The sequence below is a fragment of the Oryctolagus cuniculus genome, chromosome 9, assembly GCF_051225735.1.
Source record: "Oryctolagus cuniculus isolate XC-2025 breed Fujian yellow rabbit chromosome 9, ASM5122573v1, whole genome shotgun sequence".
NCBI classification, from domain to species: domain Eukaryota; kingdom Metazoa; phylum Chordata; class Mammalia; order Lagomorpha; family Leporidae; genus Oryctolagus; species Oryctolagus cuniculus.
The window spans coordinates 112,383,045-112,405,382 of NC_142875.1; the positions used below are offsets into that span (position 1 = coordinate 112,383,045).

Consider the following 22,338-nt stretch of genomic DNA (forward strand, 5'->3'; position numbering starts at 1 on the left):
ACATATAATCCCCTTCCTCAACGTTTGATCCCTGTAATATGCAATATTCACTTCACATTCAGTGAACATTTCCAACAATCGGGCTTATGAAGTTTAAAAATCACATAGAGCATAAAACATGTTTCAGAGAGCTTACAGGATTGGAAGGAAGACATACATGAAATCAGCCATTGCAGAGTCCTGGCACCTGCTTGGAAGAAATAGGAACGGGAGAATGAGCTAGGAGAGGAGAGAGGAGGGACATGAAAAGCAGTGAGGTTGGGTGGGGTGATACAGCCCGAGAGCTTAGAAGAGCTGAAAAATAAGATGGAGTTAGCCTGAGTAATACCAGAGCCAGAAAACCTGACTTTTCATTCCAGATTTATTAACAGGCCAGCTGTCAGGCAGAGATGAAAGAACTCAGACAGTAAGGGAAACCAAGGAGCCTGAAATCCAGTGGATCAGGAGCTTTTCAGACTTGGAAAGAAAGGACTACTCCAGTGGTAGAACTGATCTGTTTCCTTGGGCAGGAAGTTCCAAGCATGGTATTAAGATAATAACCAGTCTACAAGCATGAAGAATCCTGAGAAACAGTGAGCTGTTGCCAAGAGGAGTTTAACATCCGAAACGCTTTAAACTTTCACTGTGATATTTATAAATGTAGCAGTATTAGCAAAAGTGCACATTATTGGACCTAATGTCATAGCTGCAATTAGATCCCTGATGCTGCACCAATACTAATGTTTTCCGTAAAGTTTTGGAGTAGTTGGCTGAGGTCTGTTCACACATGCTAGGCTAAAATCTAGCACCAGCAATTAAACTAGGAGCTGTTCCTGGGCCATGTACTATAACAGCCAATCTGTTTCACCACTTGAACTCTTAAAAGAATAGACAGGAAGAGAGAGATTTTAACAAGTGTGGGAAATTTTAGCCAGTGGAATGTGGATAGTCTGTTGTCATTCTACACTCCAATTTCAGTTCGCTTAGCAAGCACATTTTTAGTAAACCCTGCATTTCTCTTTGTCCTAGTCCATTTTGTGGTGCTATAACAAAATACCTGAGCCTGGCTGCCATGATTTGGGGTATGATTTGACTACCTCCCAAGGGTTCATGTGTAGAAATTTAACAGCCATTGTGAGGTATTTAGCGGGCAGAAACTTAATCCATGGTGTTAGAGGTCAGGGTGGAGGGTCGTTAAATACCGGTGGCTGCAGAGAGAGGGAGAAGAGAAGAGAGACCAGAGAGCAGTCCCAATCTCTTGACGTGTGGTGGGTGTGCCGTCTTGGGACTCTGTCAGCAGGATGACCGTCATCAGATGCAACACTTGACCTGGAGCTGGAATCATGAGCTAAAATTAACCTCTTCATAAGTGATAGAACAAGGACATAAGCCTCAGCCATTCTCCCTCATTGCCCAAAGTAGATAAACTTTGGAATGTATTCCTTGCCCTTGAAACTCAATTGGGTCTCATACCCTAATGCCTTCATACCCCACTCTGCATTATTTTCCAGGTTCCCAAGGCCCCCCACCCAGTTCCTGGAATTCCTCTCCCGGCTGCCCCCTACCCCTACCCCCACCCCCAGCCCTAGCTCTCCTTAAAAAGGCCCGGCCCCTGGGGGTCAGGGCCTTCTGCCACGTGCTCCATCTTGTACACACAGGCACACACCTCTGTGGATTTATTTTCTCTGAATAAATTCGGTCTTACTGTAAATTCATGCACTGCCTCCTCTCTATTCTGCGACTCTTTTCCCAACATTTTGGTGCCTCGTGTGAGGAGGGACCAATCTGCGACTCTTTTCCTAACAATAAATAGCCCGCCTCAGGTATTTGTTATAGTAACAAAAACAATAAACTAGGGTTGGTGTTGTGGCATAGTGGGTGAAGCCACCACCTGCAGTGCCAGCATCCCATATGGGCACCGGTTTGAGTCCTGGCTGCTCCACTTCCAATCCGGCTCTCTGCTATGGCCTGGGAAAGCAGTAGAAGATGGCCCAAGTCCTTGGGCCCCTGCACTGGTGTGGGAGATCCAGAAGAAAGTTTCTGGCTCCTGGCTTTGGATCGGTGCAGCTCCAGCTATTGCAGCCATCTGGGGAGTGAACCAGTGGATGGAAGACCTCTCTCTCTCGCTCTCTGCCTCTGTTTCTCTGTAACTCTGCCTTTCAAATAAATAAATAAAATCTTTTTTTTAAAAAAATAAACTAACACATTGGGTAACTTATTGTTAAAGGAGCTTACCTGGGTCATGATTCTGATGGGCAGAAAGTCCAAACAGCCTGACACTGACATCCTAGCAAGAGTCCTCTGGCTGTGTCACTATACAGAGAAAAATTGGAAAGGAAACCGGCCATAAGCAAAACCAGCTGGATACAGAAGGGAACTGGCTGCATGTGGGATGGCCTTGCTTTGTAATAACCTATTCTCATGGCAATGAACTGACATCTGTGAGACCCAACCTACTCAGCAAGACCAGCATTAATCCACTCATGAGGATGAATCCGCCATCATCTCATCACCTTCCACTGGGCCTCACCTCTTTACAGTTCCACCACCTCAACTCCACCACCCTGGGGACCAAACTTCCAGCACACAAACCTTTGAAGGACAAACCATAACACTCATGCTGGTGCTCATCAAATCTCTCTCTGTCTCCAGTCTCTGGTCACAATGGAATACTGTGTTACCTGACCTCTCTGAAGTGAGGTATTCACTTTGGCCAATAATGTAGGAGAGAAGATGGTATGGATCACTTCCAGGAAAAAGCTGTAGCACCCAGTAAGCAATCTGTCACTTTGCTATCCCACCCAAGAGATCAAAGGAGCAGGTGTTGAGTTGAAACTTCCTTCAGCTGGAATCTCCTAACCAAAGTACAACTTTGATGTGCTAAGCCATTGAGAGTTGCTGCGTATTTGTTGCACACCACAACCTAGGCTATTTTAAGTCACCTTTCAATATCCATTCGTCTACCTAAACTCCTTCCTAACAGAAGCCACTGTCCTCTCCACAGCCTTCTGCTTCCAAAGACACCAACTCCAGCTCCAGCTAATGTCCAGGAGCAGCTTAGTTCAGTTCTGGCTCAGGATTTCCTGTGGGTCCCAGTCAATGCACTTGTAGGGATACAGCCATCTGAAGGAAGGCTTGGCTGGAGCTAAAGGAGCTACTCACAGGACAGCTTACTCCCGTGGCTGTTGGCAGAAGCTGGCTCTTGGCTGGAGATCTCAGTGGCTTATCATGTTTTCCACTCCATAGAGTACTTGCATGTCCTTATAACATGGTAGCTGGATCTCCCCAAAGTGACTGAACAAGACAAAGAATGAAGAGGAAACCACATGCCTGTGTGTGTGTGTGTGTCCTAATTTCAGGAGCAAGGCACTATCATTTCCACCCATTCTATTCATTGGAAGGGAGTTACTGAGTCTAGGCCTTATTTAAGAGGAGGGGGGTTAGGCTACACTTTTGCAAAGAGGACTAGTACTAAAGAGCTATGGACATATTTTAAACCACTACAGACATGACAGCACACAGTGCTGTGGCCATATTGAATTAATGAGAGGATCAGAGCTAAGGGTAAACCCTCACGCTGAGAGAGTAAAACAGATAAGGAAATGACACTGTGACATTTCTGAGCCACTGATCTTGCAGTGTCTAGAACCTACTCTGGATGAGTAGTTACACAAGAAAAAGGAATTATTTTTTTCTATTTCAACCTGTTTGAGATGGGGCTTGTTGATATTTGCAGCTATGACTGATAGTCAACACATGTAATGATCAATATATTTTGTAGAGGTAGGCATTGTGGTGCAGTGGGTTAAGCCACCACTGAAACCCCGGCATCCCATATGAATGCCACTTCGGGTCCCAGCTGCTCTGCTTCTGATCTAGCTCCCTGCCAATGCATCTAGAAAGGCAGAAGAGATGGCCCAAGTACTTGGGCCCCTGTACCCGTGTAGGAGACCCAGAAAAAGCTCCTGGCTCCTGGCTTCAGATTGGCCCAGTTGTGGCCAATACAGCCATTTGGGGAGTGAACCAGCAGATGGAAGACCTCTCTCTGTCTCTGTAACTCTACCTTTCAAATAATAAAATAAATATATCTTTAAAAAAAAAAAAGAGAGGGAACAAAACCTGACAGAGAAAAATGCTGTGTAGATATGAATTCTCATTTTTACTAATAAAATCAATGTTAATGTCTTTGATCAATGAGCATCCCATGAATTTTAGTGAGCTCATCACAGTAAATGGAGGTGAGATTCAGCTCCAAACTGTCCCCAAGAACCACATCTGCCTGTATCCTCACTCCTGTTTTGGGAGTGTCTGCCCAAGCACAGTTCTCTCCCCATTTTGCTCTGAGCTGGTGTTCTGCAGACTCTGTAGTTCCCACAAGCGGTCCTGTGAGAGTCACTCAGTGGGATCAAATACAGGGGGTTGGTGCCTCTGGGCCCAAAAGACCAGGTGGACCGCAGGGCTTTGATGCTGGAGGGCCAGCACAGCATCACTGACTCTATTCCACTGCTCTCAGTGTGGCAGATGATGGGATGATGTGCAGCAGAGGGATGTGGAGTAACTAATAGGTGCCAGAGTACCACCCCTAGTGACTGACAGGGACATCAACCAATCAGAAAGGACACTAGCTGCACAACTGGAGTGCTGTCATTAACCTTTTAGTTGCTTGATGTTTAGGAAGGTCTGGGAAGTATTGGGGAAGAGACCAGGATGGTCAGGGCTGCACGCACAGATGGGAAAGTGATTCATGGGTTTGAGGCAGTCATTCTTTCCCAAGGAAAAGCGTTTTAAAAACAATCAGTGCTTGCCCGCCAGTGCATTGCCGTGCTGGATACAGAAGGAAAGTTGTGCTTGAAGATGAGAGCTGCCTATTTATTTCCACAAACCTTTGACCACAGTGCAGACAGCTGATTGGGAAAAACCTGTATCGTGTGAGATGTTAGAAATTTCCACAAGGAGCTTGGTTTTGGCCATGTTATGATTTTAAAAAATATTTCTCATTTCAAAAATTAATTTATTTATCTGAAAATCAGAGCAAAAGAGAGAGAGAGAGAAACAGAAAGAAACAGATCTTCCACCGACCGGTTCACTCTCAAATGCTTGCAACAACCATTGCTGGGACAGGAAGTTGGATGGAAAAGTGGAGGTAGGATTTGACTCCAGGCCATCTAATATGCATCCCAAGCAGAGTGCTAGCATATCAGGACTGTTATTCTTTTTATTATTATTATTAAAGATTTATTTATTTATTTATTTATTTATTTGAAAGGCAGAGTTACAGACAGAGAAGAGAGAGAGCTTCCATCTACTGGTTCATGCCCCAAATGTCTGCAATAAAGCCAGAAGCCTGCAACTCCATCTGGGTCTCCCATGTGGGTGGCAGGAGCCCAAGCACTTGAGCCATCTTCTACTGCTTTCCCAGGTCCACTAACAGGGAACTAGATCAGAAGTAGAGCAGCCCAGACTCCAAACAGTACTCAGATGAGATGTTGGCTTTGCAGCCAGCGGCTTAACCTGCTGTGCCTCACTGTTGGTTTCAGGCCTGTTATTCATAAGTAGCTCAGGATCACAGAACCTGTCCTTGGAATACATTTGCATGCCTTGCTCCAAGGGAGAATGGATAATCTATGTAAATCCATGCCAGAGGTACTTTCTCTAAAGCAAATATCTTCCTGAGGAGTGAAGCAGAATTTTGTCCCTTTATTATCCCAAATAGAACAAAATAAAGATGCCTTGAGATTTCACTATAGATAAAATTTTAATTGGATTTCACCATGAGAGTAGGTAGTTAAGAAAACAAAAACTGCTCTAGGTATTTCAATCAGAAGAGATTTAAATAAAGGAATTGTTTAAGGTTGGTGGAAAGTCTAGAGAGAAAGTCTAGAGAGAAATGAAGGACAACTTCCACTATTCCTAGGTTGGAGAAGCAAAATCGTTAAGCAGAGTCCAAGGATGGGTACAGCCAAGGCTTTGTTCCTGGAGCCCAGCTGCCTGAGCAGGGCGCCAGGAGGCCACGTGCAGAGCGCTGCTGGAATCACTATAGTTTCTCTGCTCCAAGCTCACCACCACCACCGTTTCCTCTGCCACCTGTCCTACTGTCACCTGCATCACTGCTCAGTCTTTGTTTCAACTACCAGAAACCGCAACTGTTTCAGCTACTCAAAACTGGAAAAGAGAATCACATCTCTCCTCTCCTCTTGCCTTTTTATTTCCCTCCATTGGTTGAATCTGACCAAAACCAACTTAGATTACAGATTCTAAGCACCTTCCAACACAGAGAACAGTCAAAATGAGGGTGATGAGCAAATAACTAGACTGAGAGGGTATAAGGAAGTTAGGGCACACAGACCCCAAAAAGGCACTTAGCCCTCACTTTCCCTAAGAAAGTTTCTTTCAGAGACTCAGTGGTAACCTGCAGGGAGCCACTCACTGAGGTAGCAGTCCTATGTTAGAGGAGTAGAAGCGGCAGGTGTGTGGTCCAGTGATTACATCACCCCTTGGAACATCCACATCCCATACCAGAGTGCCTGGTTCAAGTCCTGACTCCTCTGCTTCTGATTCTACATCCTGCTAATGCACACTCTGGGAGGCAGTAGATGATTGCTCAAGTACTTGGGCCCCTGCCACCCACATGGGAGAGCTGGGTTAAGTTCTCGGCTCCTGACTTTGGCCTGGTTCAGCTTTGGCTGTTACGACTATTTAGGGGAGTGAACTGATATGCTATTAATCAAGGAGATGGAATTAGGCTCCTGAGCTGGAGATCACACTCCTCCTGCTGCCCCTACCTATTCTCACCTGTATAACTCTGGCTATTTTGAGTCTTTGGGGGAGTGAACCAGCGACTGCAAGATCTCTGTTTCTCTGTCTCTCTGCCTTTCAGATAAAATGAAAATAAAGAAAAATTTTAAAATGAAGAAAGAGAAACTTCAGATAGTCAACAATTCCCACTTCAGGCAAAGCACAAGGGACAGGAGCAGTACTGGTGAAATCTAAACGCTGTTGTTGGATTGCATTCGGTCGTGGGGAAAGGACACATGAAAGCCTCTGGCCTAGTTCTCTCGGCGCTCTAACATTTCTGTCTCGTTAAAAGAAAGTGCAATCGTATGTCAGGGATGAAAGGCATCCTTACGTTTCTGACTCTAAAATGGTATGTCATCTTTGTAAGGACAATGTGGATGGAGAGAGTAAGGGGTGATCCCAAACACTAGCCCCAAAGAGAAAGCTAAGGAGTGTGGACAGCTGTGGGAATAAACGAAGATCAACCAAAAGAGAAGAAGCAAAGGTTATTCGCTCAGAACTTGCTACAGCGAGGAAGCCAGCCAGTGAGACTTGTCTTGGCAGAGATCCAAAGGCAGATAAAGAAGCCAGAAAATTTTACAGTAGACAAAAAAGGAAGGTTTCAAGTATGGCCCCAGTAAGAGATTATTGGCACAGGGAATACGTAGGCAGACAAACTAGAAGCAAAGCCTCTTATGTGATTGATTAGAGCTATAAACTTGGCTGTATTTGCTTGGTTCTAAGTTGGAAGCAGGGACAAAACTTCAGAAAAGCATCAGTTACTGAGTCTTGGCCTTTTGGGGGCTTTGTCTCAGGAATAACTGTTACTGTTTGACTTCCTGGACTACCACTAGAGAGGACAGTCTGACTTCTACATAATCTGACTCACAGCTGACGGCCTCCCTGAGCTGGCATTGTATACAAGCGGTTGGTTTCCTGGGTAGGCTGCTGCTTGTAAGAGAGGAAATAAGTGTTCTCAGGGCCAGGGCTGTGGCACAGCAGTTAAAGCCACAGCTTGTAGTGCAGGCATCTCATATGGGCACCAGTTCAAGTCCTGGCTGTTCCACCTCTGATCCAGCTCTCTGCTATGCCCTGGGAAAGCAGAAGATGACCCCAAGGCCTTGGACCCCTACATCTGTGTAGGAGATTGGAAGAAACTCCTGGCTCCTGGCTTCAGATCAGCGCCGCTCCGGCAATTGCAGCCAACTGGGGAGTGAACCAGTGGATGGATGCTCTGTCTCTGCCTCTCTGTAACTCTGCCTTTCAAATAAATATTTTTTAAAAAATTATTCTCAGGGCCGGCACCGTGGCTCACTTGGCTAATCCTCCGCCTGCAGCACTGGCATCCCATATAGGTGCTGGGTTCTAGTCCCAGTTGCTCCTCTTCCAGTCCCAGCTCTCTGCCATGGCCCGGGAAGGCAGTGGAGGATGGCCCAAGTGCTTGGGCCCCTGCACCCACATGGAAGACCAGGAGGAAGCACCTGGCTCCTGGCTTCGGATCAGTGCAGCACGCCAGCCATAGCGGCCATTTGGGGGGTGAACCAACAGAAGGAAGACCTTTCTGTCTCTCTCTCACTGTCTAACTGTCAAATAAAAAAAAAAAAAGAAATATTCTCTACCCTCTTATGTTATGGACATGGAGTCTATAAATTATTCTGAAATGATTAACAGAAGAACAGAATTTTATTTCATATTTATTTTTTTCACTACCTGGAGGACTTCAAAGGAAATGAAAACCTCAAATATGTGGTTAGAGTCAGGGACTTAGATGTCATTTTAACCAAGGATAATAAATTGTGGGCCAATGACTACACAAAAGAAAGGGGTTTGAACTTATAAGGAGTGGAAAACTGTGGGAAAGTGTTGAGGAAATATATGGGGGAAACAAATGGAAGATAAAGGTTATATCAGTAAGCTTTGTGCAGACTCATTTCAGCATCAACTCTGTATTTCCAGTGATAAGAATGTTGCCTTTTTCTAGTATTGGGAGGACATCTTTCTCACGAAAAATTACACCCTGCTTTGAGGGAGAAAGGGAGAGGAACAGGAGCATTTGCTGTTTCTCAGCTCTCTTAGGTTCAAAATAATCGATTTGTTAAAACAGGATATTTTGGGGGTAGCCTGTTCTAATCCTCTTCCTGGGTCAGAGTTATATTTTTATATATTATCTGGCCATCGCCTGTACACTCAATATTTCAGCTCCAAATTGCAGAAGAGGACTTGAGATCTCATCTCTTCTCACATAGACAATTCTATTAAGGCCGCCCCAGAATGAGGTTGTAAAATTTTGCTTTATGATGGTTAATGATTCTTTTGAGCAATTCTGAGGCCAAGTTAAATGCCAGTAAGAGTAAAGCAATGTAACCAACCAATTTTCCCAAAATATGAAAAAAGAACAAACGAATGAAAGAACAAAAAAAATGCCAAGAAAGAAAGTTGCTTTATTATCCTGCAAAGGGTATTTGAATTTCCCACGTTAATACCTGATACTACTCTGGGGAACTGAGCCTGTTCTTGGAATCTAGCCGTCTTAGGCTAGATTCTTTCAGAAGCAGACTTCAGACAAGTTTTAAACAGCCTGAGCCTGTTCCAAGTTCTGGTCTCTATGTGAGAAAAGAATTCATGGAGGAGATGTGAAGGCATACAAGAAAACATGATTTACTGAGAGGGACAGTGCACACTCAGACCTGAGTGTGGGCACTCTCTTCTCACAAGGAAAGATCTGCCACCCCACCAAAGTTGGGGTTGTCCCAGGGCGGGGCCTAATTGAATATTCAAAGGCATGGGGTTTGGGTGGGGCTTTAGTACTGCTCCTGTCTGTGTCTTTTTTTTCTTTTTCTTTTCTTTTTTTGGAATCTGGGAAGTGTCATGGCACATTAGCAGGAAGCTGGATTCAGGAGTGGAACTGGGACTTGAACTGGGCACCCTACTATGGGATGTGAGTCTCCCAAGTGTCAAACAATGTTCCAAATGCTCCCCTCCCCCAGAGGCATCACCAATGGGTAGAATTTCAAGCTTGATGAAATGGATAATTGCAGCCAATTGTTTTGGGACAGGAGTGCTTTCCCCATAACTGAGCCATGTTAGGCTAGATTCTTTCAGAAGCAGACTTTAAACAAAAGTTTTAAATAAAAAGTAGTTTGGGAGGTGACCCCAGGAAGCATTGATAGGGGCAGTAAGACAGGGAAATGAAGGCAGCCTAGAGCAATTACAACGTCAATTAGAAGGGTAATTAATTACAACATTCCCATGGAGTACAACTGCGGCTCCATCATGCTGGGAATCCTGGGGCACTGTCCTGTCTGAGGGGGAGAGGGAGGTAGGCAATTCACCCCCTCATTTCTAACAGACATCAGTTTTCTGTCGCGGCAAAGTGGTACTTTGGTTTTGCTCTGCATCTGGCTGTGAGAAAGCCCTCAGGCAGAGCCATGTGGTAGTCCTAGGACATTGTCTGTATGTCTTAACACCTGAGGATATGAGTATGTTGGTATCCTGAGGATATGAGTGTGTGGCTGAGAGTATCTTCCACATCGGCCAAGGAAATGTAGATTCTGGCTCCCTATAAAGTATTGAGATCTAAGAGAATCCAAAAATACTGTACAACAAGATATTGCCCATCTTTCTTCTCCTTTCCCCGTGGATATATGTTTAGTAAATTCCAAAAATGTTCCAAGTTCTGACTTGATTTTCATTTACACCCCAATATCAGGCTCTGACCTGTTCTCTTGTTCTTCTGAATTGATTGTTGGCAACTTAGCCTGAAGTCTGCTCTTCAGTAGGCAATATGCCAAAGGTGTGGCGTTAATCTTTTCTCAGCTCTTAAATATTACGTAAAACCAAAAAATAGACCCTAGTCCTTGCCTGGAGTGGAATTTTTAGGGGTCTGGAGTGGAAATGCATGAATGGACTGTCAGCTTGATGCTTTCCATGGTTATTATAATCCCTGGTGGCACAACAACAACCTTTATTGTTTGGTGCTCTTATGTTACACTTGTATGCTCAGAGTGCACAACTGACTTTAAACATGAAACACTAACATAAGAAAGAACATAACACAGAGTAGAATTCCTGCACCACAGCTGCGTATGTATTAAGCTGTAGAGGGCAACATGTGGGGCTCTTGCAGATTGAATTACAATCCTGGCTTCCCTACTTGCTACATGACTGGGAATGTTACTTACTTTCACTTGATCTTAGCCAAAAGGCCAAGACGCCATTACTTACTTTCCTAAGGAAAAGTTTCTACATCTTTAAAATGGAAATAATAATGCACCACTTTCCCAAAGTTCTTAGAAAGATTTAGTTGGCTAATGCATGTTAACTCTTAGGATAAAATGACCTACATATGTCATAAAACCTGATGTATTTGGGGCAGGCATTGTGGCATGGTAAGTTGAGCCATAGCTTAGGACATTTGCATTCCATATTGGAGTGCTGGTTCAAGTCCTGGGTATTCCACTTCCAATTTCAGCTTCTTGCTAATGTGTTTGGGAGGCAGCAAATGGTGTCTCAAGAATTTAGGTACCTGCCACCCACATGGGAGACCCAGATGGAGTTCCTGGCTTCTGGCTTTGGTCTGGCCCAGCCCTGGCTGTTGAAGGAATTTGGGAAGCAAACCAGGGTGGAAGATCTCTCCCTTCTGTCTCTCCCTGTCACTCTGCTTCTCAAATAACTAAGTTTTATTTTAAAGATTTATTTATTTGAAAGGGAGAGTCAGAGAGAGGCAGAGGCAAAGAGAAAGAGAGAGGTCTTCCATCCATTGGTTCACTCCCCAAATGGCTACAAACAGCAGAGCTGGGCTAATCCGAAGCCAGGAGCTAAGATATTCCTCCAGGTCTTTCACATCAGTGCAGAGGTCCAAGAACTTGGACTATCTTAGACCCAATGCAGGGGTCCAAGAACTTGGGCCATCTTCTACTGCTTTCCTAGGCCACAGCAGAGAGCTGGATCTGAAGTAGAGTGGCTGGGACTCAAACCAGCACCCATATGGGATGCCGGCACTGCAGGTGGTGGCTTTACCTGCTATGCCACAGCACCAACCTTTTAGACACTTAAGAGATTCCTTTGGTCAAATTTTCTGCTTACTTTATTATTTGGAAATCAGAGGGAGGGATGGAAGGAAGGAGAATGGGAGGGGGAGGGGGAGGGGGAGAGAATCTTCTATCCTCTGGTTCACTTCCCATATGCCCACAACAGCCAAGACAGGGCCAAGCTGAAGTTGAGAGTCCAGAACTCAACAGGGTCTTCCACATGGGTGGCAAGGACCCAAGGGCTTGAGTCATCTCCTGCCGACTCTCAGGATGTGTAGTAACAGGAAGGTGGAATTGGAAGCAGAGCTGGAGCTCAAACTCGGGCACTCTGATATAGGATGCAGGCATCCTAAGCACAGTGCCAAACACCCACCCCTGCTTTGGTAAGTTAAAGTACTCAGCATAGCAAATGCCATACTTTGGCATATCATTTTCTGAGCTCCAAAAATAGAGATCAGAGCTTCCACAGCTGTGGGCGGAGTTAAGGAAATTCAGATCTCTAAGTCCCTAAGCAGTTCTTCTGAAGTTGTTCACTTGGCGTGGGTGAACGAGTTGAAGCTTGCAAGAAAATCTAAGCAGCCAAGCACATCCATCAGCCAAGGTGACTGCCAATGAGGTGCTCAGACAGCACTTTATGGGAAGCTGTGCCTCTCTTAGGACAGCTCTGCCTACCTATTACTTTTTTTTTTTTTTTTTTTTTTGGACAGTCAGAGTTAGAGAGAAAGGTCTTCCTTTTTCCATTGGTTCACCCCCCAAATGGTTGCTATGGCCGGCGCACTGCACCAATCCAAAGCCGCCGATCCGAAGCCAGGAGTCAGGTGCTTCCTCCTGGTCTCCCATGCGCGTGCAGGGCCCAAGCACTTGGGCCATCCCTCCACTGCACTCTCAGGTCACAGCAGAGAGCTGGACTGGAAGAGAAGCAACCGGGACAGAATCTGGGGCCCCAACTGGGACTAGAACCCGGGGTGCCAGTGCCACAGGCAGAGGATTAGCCAAGTGAGCCACGGAGCCGGCCTCTGCCTACCTATTGCGAAGTTTCTGGCGGTGTGCCAGCAGCTACCATTGATCATCAGGGCTGGGAGTTGTGAAGAAAAGCCTGGCATAGGATAGAGGAGAGAGGACAAGCTGGATCTACTGGGCACTTTGACCTCTGCCTGTCACCTGTGGCATGATGAAGACTTTCAGAGAGACCTGACTACAGTTTCATTTCTGCCTTGCAAATCATGAGCAAGCTCTTCTTTTTGGTCAACTCTAACCTGGAGCCATACAAGAAGGATTTTGGGAGACACACTACCTCCATTAGTCACACTGACAAAAGAACAAACCAGAAAAGCCCAAATCATACCGGCTTGAGAAGCATTTATTTCTTCCTGTCTCTCGTAATAGAAGCCTAGAGGTAGATCTAGCTCTTTAGGTCTTTTTGCTGTTCCATTCACAGCAGGCAGTTTTACTTCATAGTCTAAGAGGGAAAATAAAGCTCCAAAAATTGTATCCTCTTTCCAATCAGCTCCTTTCTAGCAAGAAACCAGCAAAATTTTTAAATGTTTCCTACAAAGGATTCTGGGAAATGTGGTCTTTATTTCAGATGGTCTTGTATCCAGCTAAAACTTGACAGAGGGAGAAAGAACACTTTAGAGGACAAGAAGCAGACCCTGCCATAGTCCTCATCCACATGACCCTTCTTGTCACACAGAGACCATCTCACTCCAGGAGAGATAATTCCCAGATGTCCTACTGTTACTGGCTTAAGCTCAAAGTCCAGAAATACTGGGTTATAATCAGTCATCTCCACCTTGTCTGAAAGTAGCAGCTCATGATCGAGAAGTTCATAAGTTAAATTAACAGCTATTATTCACACTAATATATAATAATGAAACAGGCTAATCTTGATTAAAACTTCAGGGGAAGGCATTTGGCACAGTGCTTACGATGCAGCTTGGGATGCCCACTTCCCATATCAGAGTGCCTGGTCTAGTCCCAGCCCCACTTCTGATTCCAGCTTCCTGTTACCGCAGACCTTGGGAGGCAACAGGTGATGACTCAAAAATTTGTCCCTGCCACTCATATGGAAGACCTGAATTGAGTTCTTGGCCCATGGCTTTAACCTAGCCCAGTTCTGGGTGTTGCAGGCATTTGGAGAGTAAACCAGTGAATAGGGGAGCACTCTCTTGCTCTCTCTCCCCCTTTCTCCCTGTTGCTTCCCCCACCTTTCAAATTGAATGAAAATAAATTTTAATTTTTTTGATGAAAAAAACCACTTTAATTGGGTAAGGAGAAAATGAAAAGCATGCAACCCTCATGAGCACTGCCCATAGAAGTTGTCCGGCTCTCCTGGGCAGCAGTTGCAGAGACTTCCCATCAGGGAACAGGATTCCTTGGTTAACATACCAGGCAGCTCTCGCTTTCTGCTTTCTGTGATGAACCCTTTCCTTTTCTTTGTCATAGACTGAATTGTGTCTTACTCATAATTCATGTATTGAAGCCCTAAATCTCCATATGGCAATTTTTGGAGATAGGGCCTTTAAAGAGCTGATTAGGGTTAAATGAGGTCATAAGAGTAGATCCTTAAACCAATATGGCTGGTGCCCTTATACTAAGAGGAAGTGATACCAGGATGTACACAGAGGAGAGGCCTTGTAAAGGCACGGCAGGAAGGTGGCCATCTACAAGCCAAGGAGACAGCAAGCCTGCTGCCACCTTCATCTTAGACTTCCAGCTTCCAGAACAACGAGAAAATTAATTTCTGTTGCTTAAACTATTCAGTCTGTAGCATTGTGTTATGACAATGATGGAAGACAAACACAATTCTTCATGGCCTCTGCCTTTGCAATTTCACATCCTCCTTGAGCAACATCCTCTATGACCATATCTGACATTGGCTTCTGAAAGTTATGCATTTTTTGGGAGAGGCGCTGTTTATCCAGCCCCTTTTCTCTTTTGTGCAGGCTTGGGACTTGCTTTGGTGGTTAAATAATATATTTTCAGGAAATAGAATTCAGAATTTCTTTTTTGTTTCAGTCAATTCCCTGTCTTTGTACTCACATCCAAAGATCTTGTCTAGAGAGATTTGTTTTGTAAACTCCATGTATTCACCTAACCGAAAGGGATGCTTTCAGCCAGTTGTGTGAATGCAGCTTTTGGTTGCTACAACAAATCCCTGAGAGGAGGTTGCCAGGAGGGGGATGTTTATTTTGGCTTACAAATTTGGAGGTTCACAGTCCCAGATCAGATGGCCCCAGTGATTTGGTGCTTGATGAGGACAATCGACAGTGGAACATGTACAGAGGAGAATCACATGGAAAGCTAGGAAGCAGAGATGCGGAGAGAAGGGGAGAGCAGGAAAGGAGGAGGGGAGAGGGAGGGGGAGAAAGGCGGAGGGGGAGGGGGAGGGGAAGAGGAAGAGGGAAAAGGGGGAGAGGAAGTGAGAGGGGAGAGGGAGGGGGAGGGGAAAAGGAAGTGAGAGGGGAGAGGGAGGGGGAGGGGGAAAGGAAGTGAGAGGGGAGAGGGAGGGGGAGGGGGAAAGGAAGTGAAAGGGGAGAGGGAGGGGGAGGGGGAAAGGAAGTGAGAGGGGAGAGGGAGGGGGAGGGGAAAGGAGGGAGGGAGAGACAGAGGAGAAGAGGGAGAGGGGAGGGGGGAGACCGGAGAAAGATGGGGAGAGGCAGAGGGGGGAGCAGGGAGAGAAAGGGGGAGGGGAAGTGAGAGGGGAGTGGGAGGGGGAAGAAGGGAGGGAGAGACAGAGAGGAGGGAGAGGGGAGGGGAGGGGGAGACAGGAGAAAGAAAGGGGGGAAAATTAAAGAGGGGAGAGAGGGGAGGGGGGAAGGAGAAAGAGGGAGAGAGGAAGAAGTGAGCAGAGAGAACAGCTTAGCTTAGCTGAATTCTTATAGAACCAACTGTCCCGGGAGAACCACCTTCTGACAGAAAGCCTCAGTGTCCGTCCAAAAGACTCTCTACTCAACCCAACTCTCCTAGATGCCATAATTAGATCACACCCCACCTTAATCCATTAATCATTAATATTATTCCACTAACCATGAATATAAGACTTTGGGGGACCAAGTCCCCGGTAAATCGACCTTTCAGAGATACCCAGATTATAATACAAACCATAACAACTGCCAAGCTATTGGGAAGAACAAGCGAAGAAAAGATTTACTCCGTTTAAGTACATTGCTGAGAAAAAGTATTCACTGGTTCTAGTGGTGTCTTATTTCTATGCCAGAAATTTAGTCACTTACCACTCATACTTTAAAAAGCAACTAGAAAATAGACTATATTAGAAAGCCAAATGCCCAACTGAAAATTGAGGGTTTTAATGAGCATGTGTCATCAAGGTGAAGGCTAGAACAGTTATTTGATGGAAAATAGCAGTCTTGGCTCTAGCAGGTGAATCCCATAGTATCTACTGCATCGGTAGCAACTCAATAAACATTAATTAATTGTACCAAAATGACTCATTTCCTTGTTTCACTCCAATTTTTAAAAAGACTTTAAGGCTGGTGCCGCGGCTCACTTGGCTAATCCTCCGCCTGTGGCACCGGCACCCCAGGTTCTAGTCCCGGTTGGGGTGCCAGATTCTGTCCTGGTTGCCCCTCTTCTAGTCCAGCTCTCTGCTGTGGCTCGGGAGTGCATTGGAGGATGGCCCAAGTGCTTGGGCCCTGCACCCTCATGGGAGACCAGAGGAGGCACCTGGCTCCTGGCTTTGGATCGGCGCATTGCACCGGCCGCAGCATGCCAGCCACAGCAGCCATTTAGGGGGTGAACCAATGGAAAAGGAAGACCTTTTTCTCTGTCTCTCTATCTCACTGTCTAATTCTGCCTGTCAAAAAAAAAAAAAAAAAGACTTTAAAATTTTTAAAATTTAAATTTAAAAATTTTGTTGAGTGGGCAGAGAGCTAGATATATTGAACATACTGCAGGTCAGATGGAGGCTGATTCCTGCTTAATCTTTTAATTAAAAAATGTACCTATTCATTTGAAAGGCAAAATGACAGAGACAGTACAAGATTGATAGCCAACAACGAGAGAAAGAGAAGACCTCTCTCTCTTTATCTGCTGGTTCACTCTCCAGATGGCTGCAACAGCTGGGACTGGGCCAGACCAAAGACAGGAGCCTAGAATTCCATCCAGGTTCCCTACATGAGTAGCAGTGGCCCAAGCATGTGGGCCATCTTCCATTGCCTTCCTAGGCATATTAGCAAGAAGCTGAATCAGAAACAGAGTAACCAGGACTTGAACCAGCACTCAAATATGGGATACCAGCTTGTTAAGTGGTAGGTTAACCCGCTGCATCACAATGCCAGTCCCCTGGTCTTTTTTTTTTTTTTTTTTTTTCCCCAGAATAGTTTAAGGTTCACAGCAAGATTGAGTGGACAGTTCAGAGAGTTACCACCAACCTCCTACCTTCACTTACATGCAACCTTTCCTACCTCCAGTGGATACCTTTTTGTTTTCAACTGATAGCATGAAACTTCACCTTCTAACTTTTGAATAGTCCTTCCCTAGCATCACCCGCAACAAAATCTCAGTTGACATTTTTTCAGTATGAAGCTACTTCAATACAACTTCAAAAAATCTTGGGGCCGATGCTGTTGCACAGCAGGTTAAAGCCCCAGCCTGCGGCAGCTGCATCCCATATAGGCACCAGTCGGGTTCTGGCTGTTCCACTTCTGATCCAACTCCCTGTTAATGTGCCTGGGAAAGCAGCAGAGAATGGTCCAAGTTCTTGGGCCCCTGCACTCACATGGGAGACCTGGAAGAACCTCCTGGCTTCGGATCAGCTCAGCTCCGGATCAACTTAGCTCTGGCTGTTGGGGCCATTTGGGGAGTGAACAAGCAGATGGAAGACCTGTCTTTCCTCTCTAACTCTTTCAAATAAATAAAATAAATATTTAAAGAAAAAAAGAAATCTTAAGGGATGAAATACATATGAAGGTACTCCATAATGTTCATGAAACATGGAATTAAAGGATAAGTTTATGTTGGTGAACAAAATCTTGAAATTCATACAAATAGAGGTCTTCAAAAAAGTTAATGAAAAATGCACATTATGAAAAAGCTATGCATGGATTTCAAAATAATCTTTTAATTCCACTGTTTTTCCATGAACATTTTGAAGTACCCTTGTACATACAGAAAACTGGAGCAAACTTCTAATGAGTGAAGTTAATGTTATATATACATTCTTAAGTTTATATCATTAGCATATCTCATGAATGTTAGACAGTGAAAGCCAAGCAGAGATCACCAGTATATTTGTTGTAACACTGTGTTGTATACACAGTTGTGTCTCCATATTTGCAGTTTCTACATCACCAGAGTCAACCAAACATAGATCAAAATTATTCTAAATAAATTTCTGCACATGTACTCACTTTTTTCTTATTATCCCTACAACAATGTAATATAACAACAATGTAGATAGCATTTACATTGTATTATGTATTATAAGCCATCTAGTGATGGCTTAATGGATACAGAAGAATATGTGCAAGTTATATATAAATATTCTGTCATTTAACATAAGGAATGGAACATCCTTGTATTCTGGTATCTGCTTGTGGTCCAACAACCCATCCACAAGGGACACCAAGAACAATGGTAGAAGCATATTTTATATTCCAATTGTTCTACTTGGGGAGAAAAGAAAAATTGATGTTGCTTTAATAATACAACGTCCAGCATGTTAAACTTGACCAATTCTTTGCTAATAGTAAAATGGAAGGTTTAGTGATTCTCTATGTGGTGTAATCCCAGGGCTCAGACAAGCAATATTTCAGCAACCATGGGTAGGTTATTCTGTTCATTACTGCACTCTTCACATATTGTTCTCTCTATTCCTTGACCCCTAAAATTCCTTGGAAAGGAGATAAAGCCTTTTATTTCATAAAGTAAAAACATAAAGAGTAATAGAAACCAAGATTGAAAGCTTAATGGAAAACTGTTCTTGTCCAGCAGGGGCTCATTTGTGCATTCTGAGCAGGCTCTTAGGAATGGGGTTCAGGGAAGAAGAAAGGGAATATTCTTTGAAGTCAAAATATGGAAAACTGTATCTGTCTTCCGTTAGGAAGGTAAAGTCTCTAGATGATGTCATTGGCAGTCAATTCCTGTGTTTATCAGCTGTGTGAGCACTAATCTGGTTGGAAGTAGCCTACTGTGTGTACTCTGAGGCCCATATCAGGACCATGGCATCCAACTGTGAGGACACCAGGGGTTTAGTGTGTCTAGCTTTCACCTGACATGAATCAAATGAGTAGCAGGATTCTTCTATGTAGTCAATTCTGAATCAGGGTCAGCAAGGGAGATATGCAGATCCATTAGATGAAGGTGTATCAGGAGGTCAAGATAGGGGCTGGCACTGTTGCACAATGGTTAGGCCATGGCCTGCAATGCTAGCATCCCACATGAGTGCAGTTTGTGTCCCAGCTGCTCCAGTTCCAATCCCTGCTATTGTGCCTGGGAAAGCAGCAGCAGATACTCCAGGTACTTGGGCTCCTCCTACCCACGTGGGAGACCCAGAAGTTGTTCCTGGCTCCTGGCTTCATCCTGGCATAGCGCTGGTCATTGAGCCCATTTGGGGAGTGAACCAACAGATAAATCCCTCTCCCTCCCCCTTCCCCCCCCTTTCTCTTTCTCTCCCCCCACTTCTCTCTGTCTCTATCTTTCAAATAAATAAATAAATCTTTAAAAAAAAAAGAAAGTCAAGACAAATGCAGTACCGATTGCTCCTTCCTCTTCCAGTCCAGCTCTCTGCTGTGACTTGGGAAGGCAGTGGAAGATGGCCCAAGTCCTTGGGCCCTGCACCTGCATGGGAGACCAGGAGGAAGCACCTGGCTCCTGGCTTTGGGTCGGCACAGCATGCTGGCCGTGGCAGCCATTTGGGGGGTGAACCAACAGAAGGAAGACCTTTCTCTCTCTCTCTCTCTCTCTCTCTCTCTCTCACTGTCTAACTCTGCCTGTCCAAAAAAAAAAAAAAAAAAAAAAAGAAAGAAAGAAAGAAAGAAAGAAAGAAAGAAATGCAGTGGGGTCTGGATGTGGCAAAATAATATGAATTTCAGTCAATGTATAAATAACTGATCATGGATCCTGTTATTTTTATTTTTTGCTTAGAAGAGAAGGCAGGAAAATGAGAAATGACCAACATTTCTGTGTTATAAGTGAGCTAGTAGCAATTGTGAAAGACATGTGGCAATAATTAACCATTCCTAAGTAGAAACCAGAGCATATAAGAATATAAGAGGCATTCGGATAGAAATAGCTCTTCTACAGGTGGCTATGTTGCCTGAACTCCAACACCAGTTCTTCCTCTACTCTCTTAAGTGTCTTTGGTGCTTAAGAATGCACTTTTAAATTATAATTTAGAAAGCAATAACACTCCTGGAAGTTAGCTGAGGACTTGGAGCATAAAAGAGGTTGGAGAGCAGGGGACCCTGAAAGGGATTAAAGCACTATAAGGGAAGAATGCAAGCTTCATTCACTTCGTGATCCGGTCCACAGTCCCCTGTGGGTTGAGTCGAGTCTTCAATTTCCAAATTGCTTTGCTATAGAATCACACACAACAGTGCTTATACATTGTTTGCACATCAAGCAGTATCTCTAGCTTAATACCAGAAAAACGTCTATAATCACAAAACAACAAGGCCCTTTCTGACTCCAACACAAAGAGACCCTTTTGCTTCAAAGGAAACCACTCTTTCTGATTAGGTACTTGGAACCCAACCTTGTTTCAACTTATACAAAAGTTCATTAAACTAAATTCTTTGGCCGGCGCCATGGCTCAATAGGCTAATCCTCCGCCTTGTGGCGCCAGCACACCGGGTTCTAGTCCCGGTCAGGGCACCGGATTCTGTCCCGGTTGCCCCTCTTCCAGGCCAGCTCTCTGCTGTGGCCAGGGAGTGCAGTGGAGGATGGCCCAAGTGCTTGGGCCCTGCACCCCATGGGAGACCAGGAGAAGTACCTGGCTCCTGGCTTCGGATCAGCACTGTGCACCGGCCGCGGCGGCCATTGGAGGGTGAACCAATGGCAAAGGAAGACCTTTCTCTCTGTCTCTCTCTCTCTCTCTCCACTCTGCCTGTCAAAAACAAAAACAAACAAACAAAAAAAACAACTAAATTCTTGTATTACTTGGCAGCTTTCCAAAATCAAGCAGCACTCTTAGTTTAAACTAAGCTTTAAACTAAGCTTCTCTTAGTTTAAAATAATGTGTCTGAGAGGCAAAGAGACAAAGCCAAATACATGGACAGAGCTCTCATCATCTGGTTCACTCCCCAGAACACTGCAATGAGGGGAGTCAGGGTTTTAATTGTGAGCTGAGAACACAATCCAGATGTCCCATGTGGGTGGCAGGAACTGAATTACTAGAGCCATTGTATTCCTTCTCAGGGTCTGCGTTGGAACTAGAACCAGGTATCAAACCCAGGTACTCAATCAGGACATGGGTACCCTCATTGGTATCTTAACTGCTAGACCAAAGGCCTGCCCCTTCTTTTAATTTCAAAGATTAAAAAAATTCCTTCCGAAACTCAAATTCTTAAAAAGTAAAAATTTTCTTAAAATCCTGCTTTTAAAAGCTCTTAAAAGCCATGCCTTTATCTACAGACTTCTGAAAATGAAATTTGTGGGGCTGGTGTTGTGGCACAGCAGGTTAAACCACCACTCAAGATGCCAACATTCCATATGTGAGTGTGGGTTGGAGTCTTGGCTATGCTGCTACCTATCCAGTTTCCTGCTAATGTGTCTGGGAAGGCAGCAGAAAATGGCTCAACTGCTTGGGCCTTGCCGTCCCTGTGAGAGACCAGGAGGGAATTCAGGGCTCCTGGCTTCAGCCTGTTCCGAGTCTTCCTATTGCAGACATTTGGGAGTTAACCATGGATGGAAGATCTCTCTCCTCTCTTGCTCTCGCTCTCTCACTCTGCTTTTCAAATAAATCTTTTTTAAAAAATCTTTAAAAAATGAAATTCGGCAACAATAGTCAGCCCTTACCTGTCCTCCTCGCCTGCTGCTTCCTTGCAGTCTATTCAATTAATCTAACTCAACTCACTTAAAAAAAAAAAAAAAGTGAAATTTGCAATTCCAAGTTTCAGCTGCGATTGGGTAAGCAGGGAACTTACTCAGTGAGATTATATTGGTCTCCATTATGCACAAGTCTCCACCTGGGCAAGGAAAGGTTCCAAAAACTGCAAATTCCCACTTGTGCTAGGGGGATAGTTAGCGCTTTACCAGCATTGTGTCTTCAGGACTAATTTACACCTAGATCTGGAGTAAGAAGATGGGACTAGGGACAGGAGGAAAAGTGCATTTCCCCACAATGCATACACAAAAGCAGAGGGAAAAATTATCACATCACTCTCCACTCGTGGTGTACTAACTCAGAAACTACTGGGAGACAGGAAAGCTTCCTTTTTTTTTTTTTTTTTTTTTTTCTCTCTGCCATGGTTTTCATGCTGATTTAGTTCCTGGAGGTGATTAACAACAAACCTCTTTAGAGCCTGAAAGAAAATGAGGGATGGTGGTGGGGGGGGAGGGGAGATAATTTTTTCCTAAACCCTTGTAGATTCTT

General features: G+C 44.7%; 1 long non-coding RNA gene across 1 annotated transcript; it reads right to left on the bottom strand.

Annotated features, from left to right (window-relative positions):
* Nucleotides 1-263: 263 nt before the first annotated feature.
* LOC149124731 (uncharacterized) lies at nt 264-21,860 on the bottom strand. Its single transcript, XR_016213503.1, has 3 exons — nt 21,762-21,860; nt 2,215-2,292; nt 264-1,314 (listed from the first exon to the last, which is right to left on the bottom strand). It is a non-coding gene; the product is annotated as an uncharacterized LOC149124731 (long non-coding RNA).
* Nucleotides 21,861-22,338: the final 478 nt, after the last annotated feature.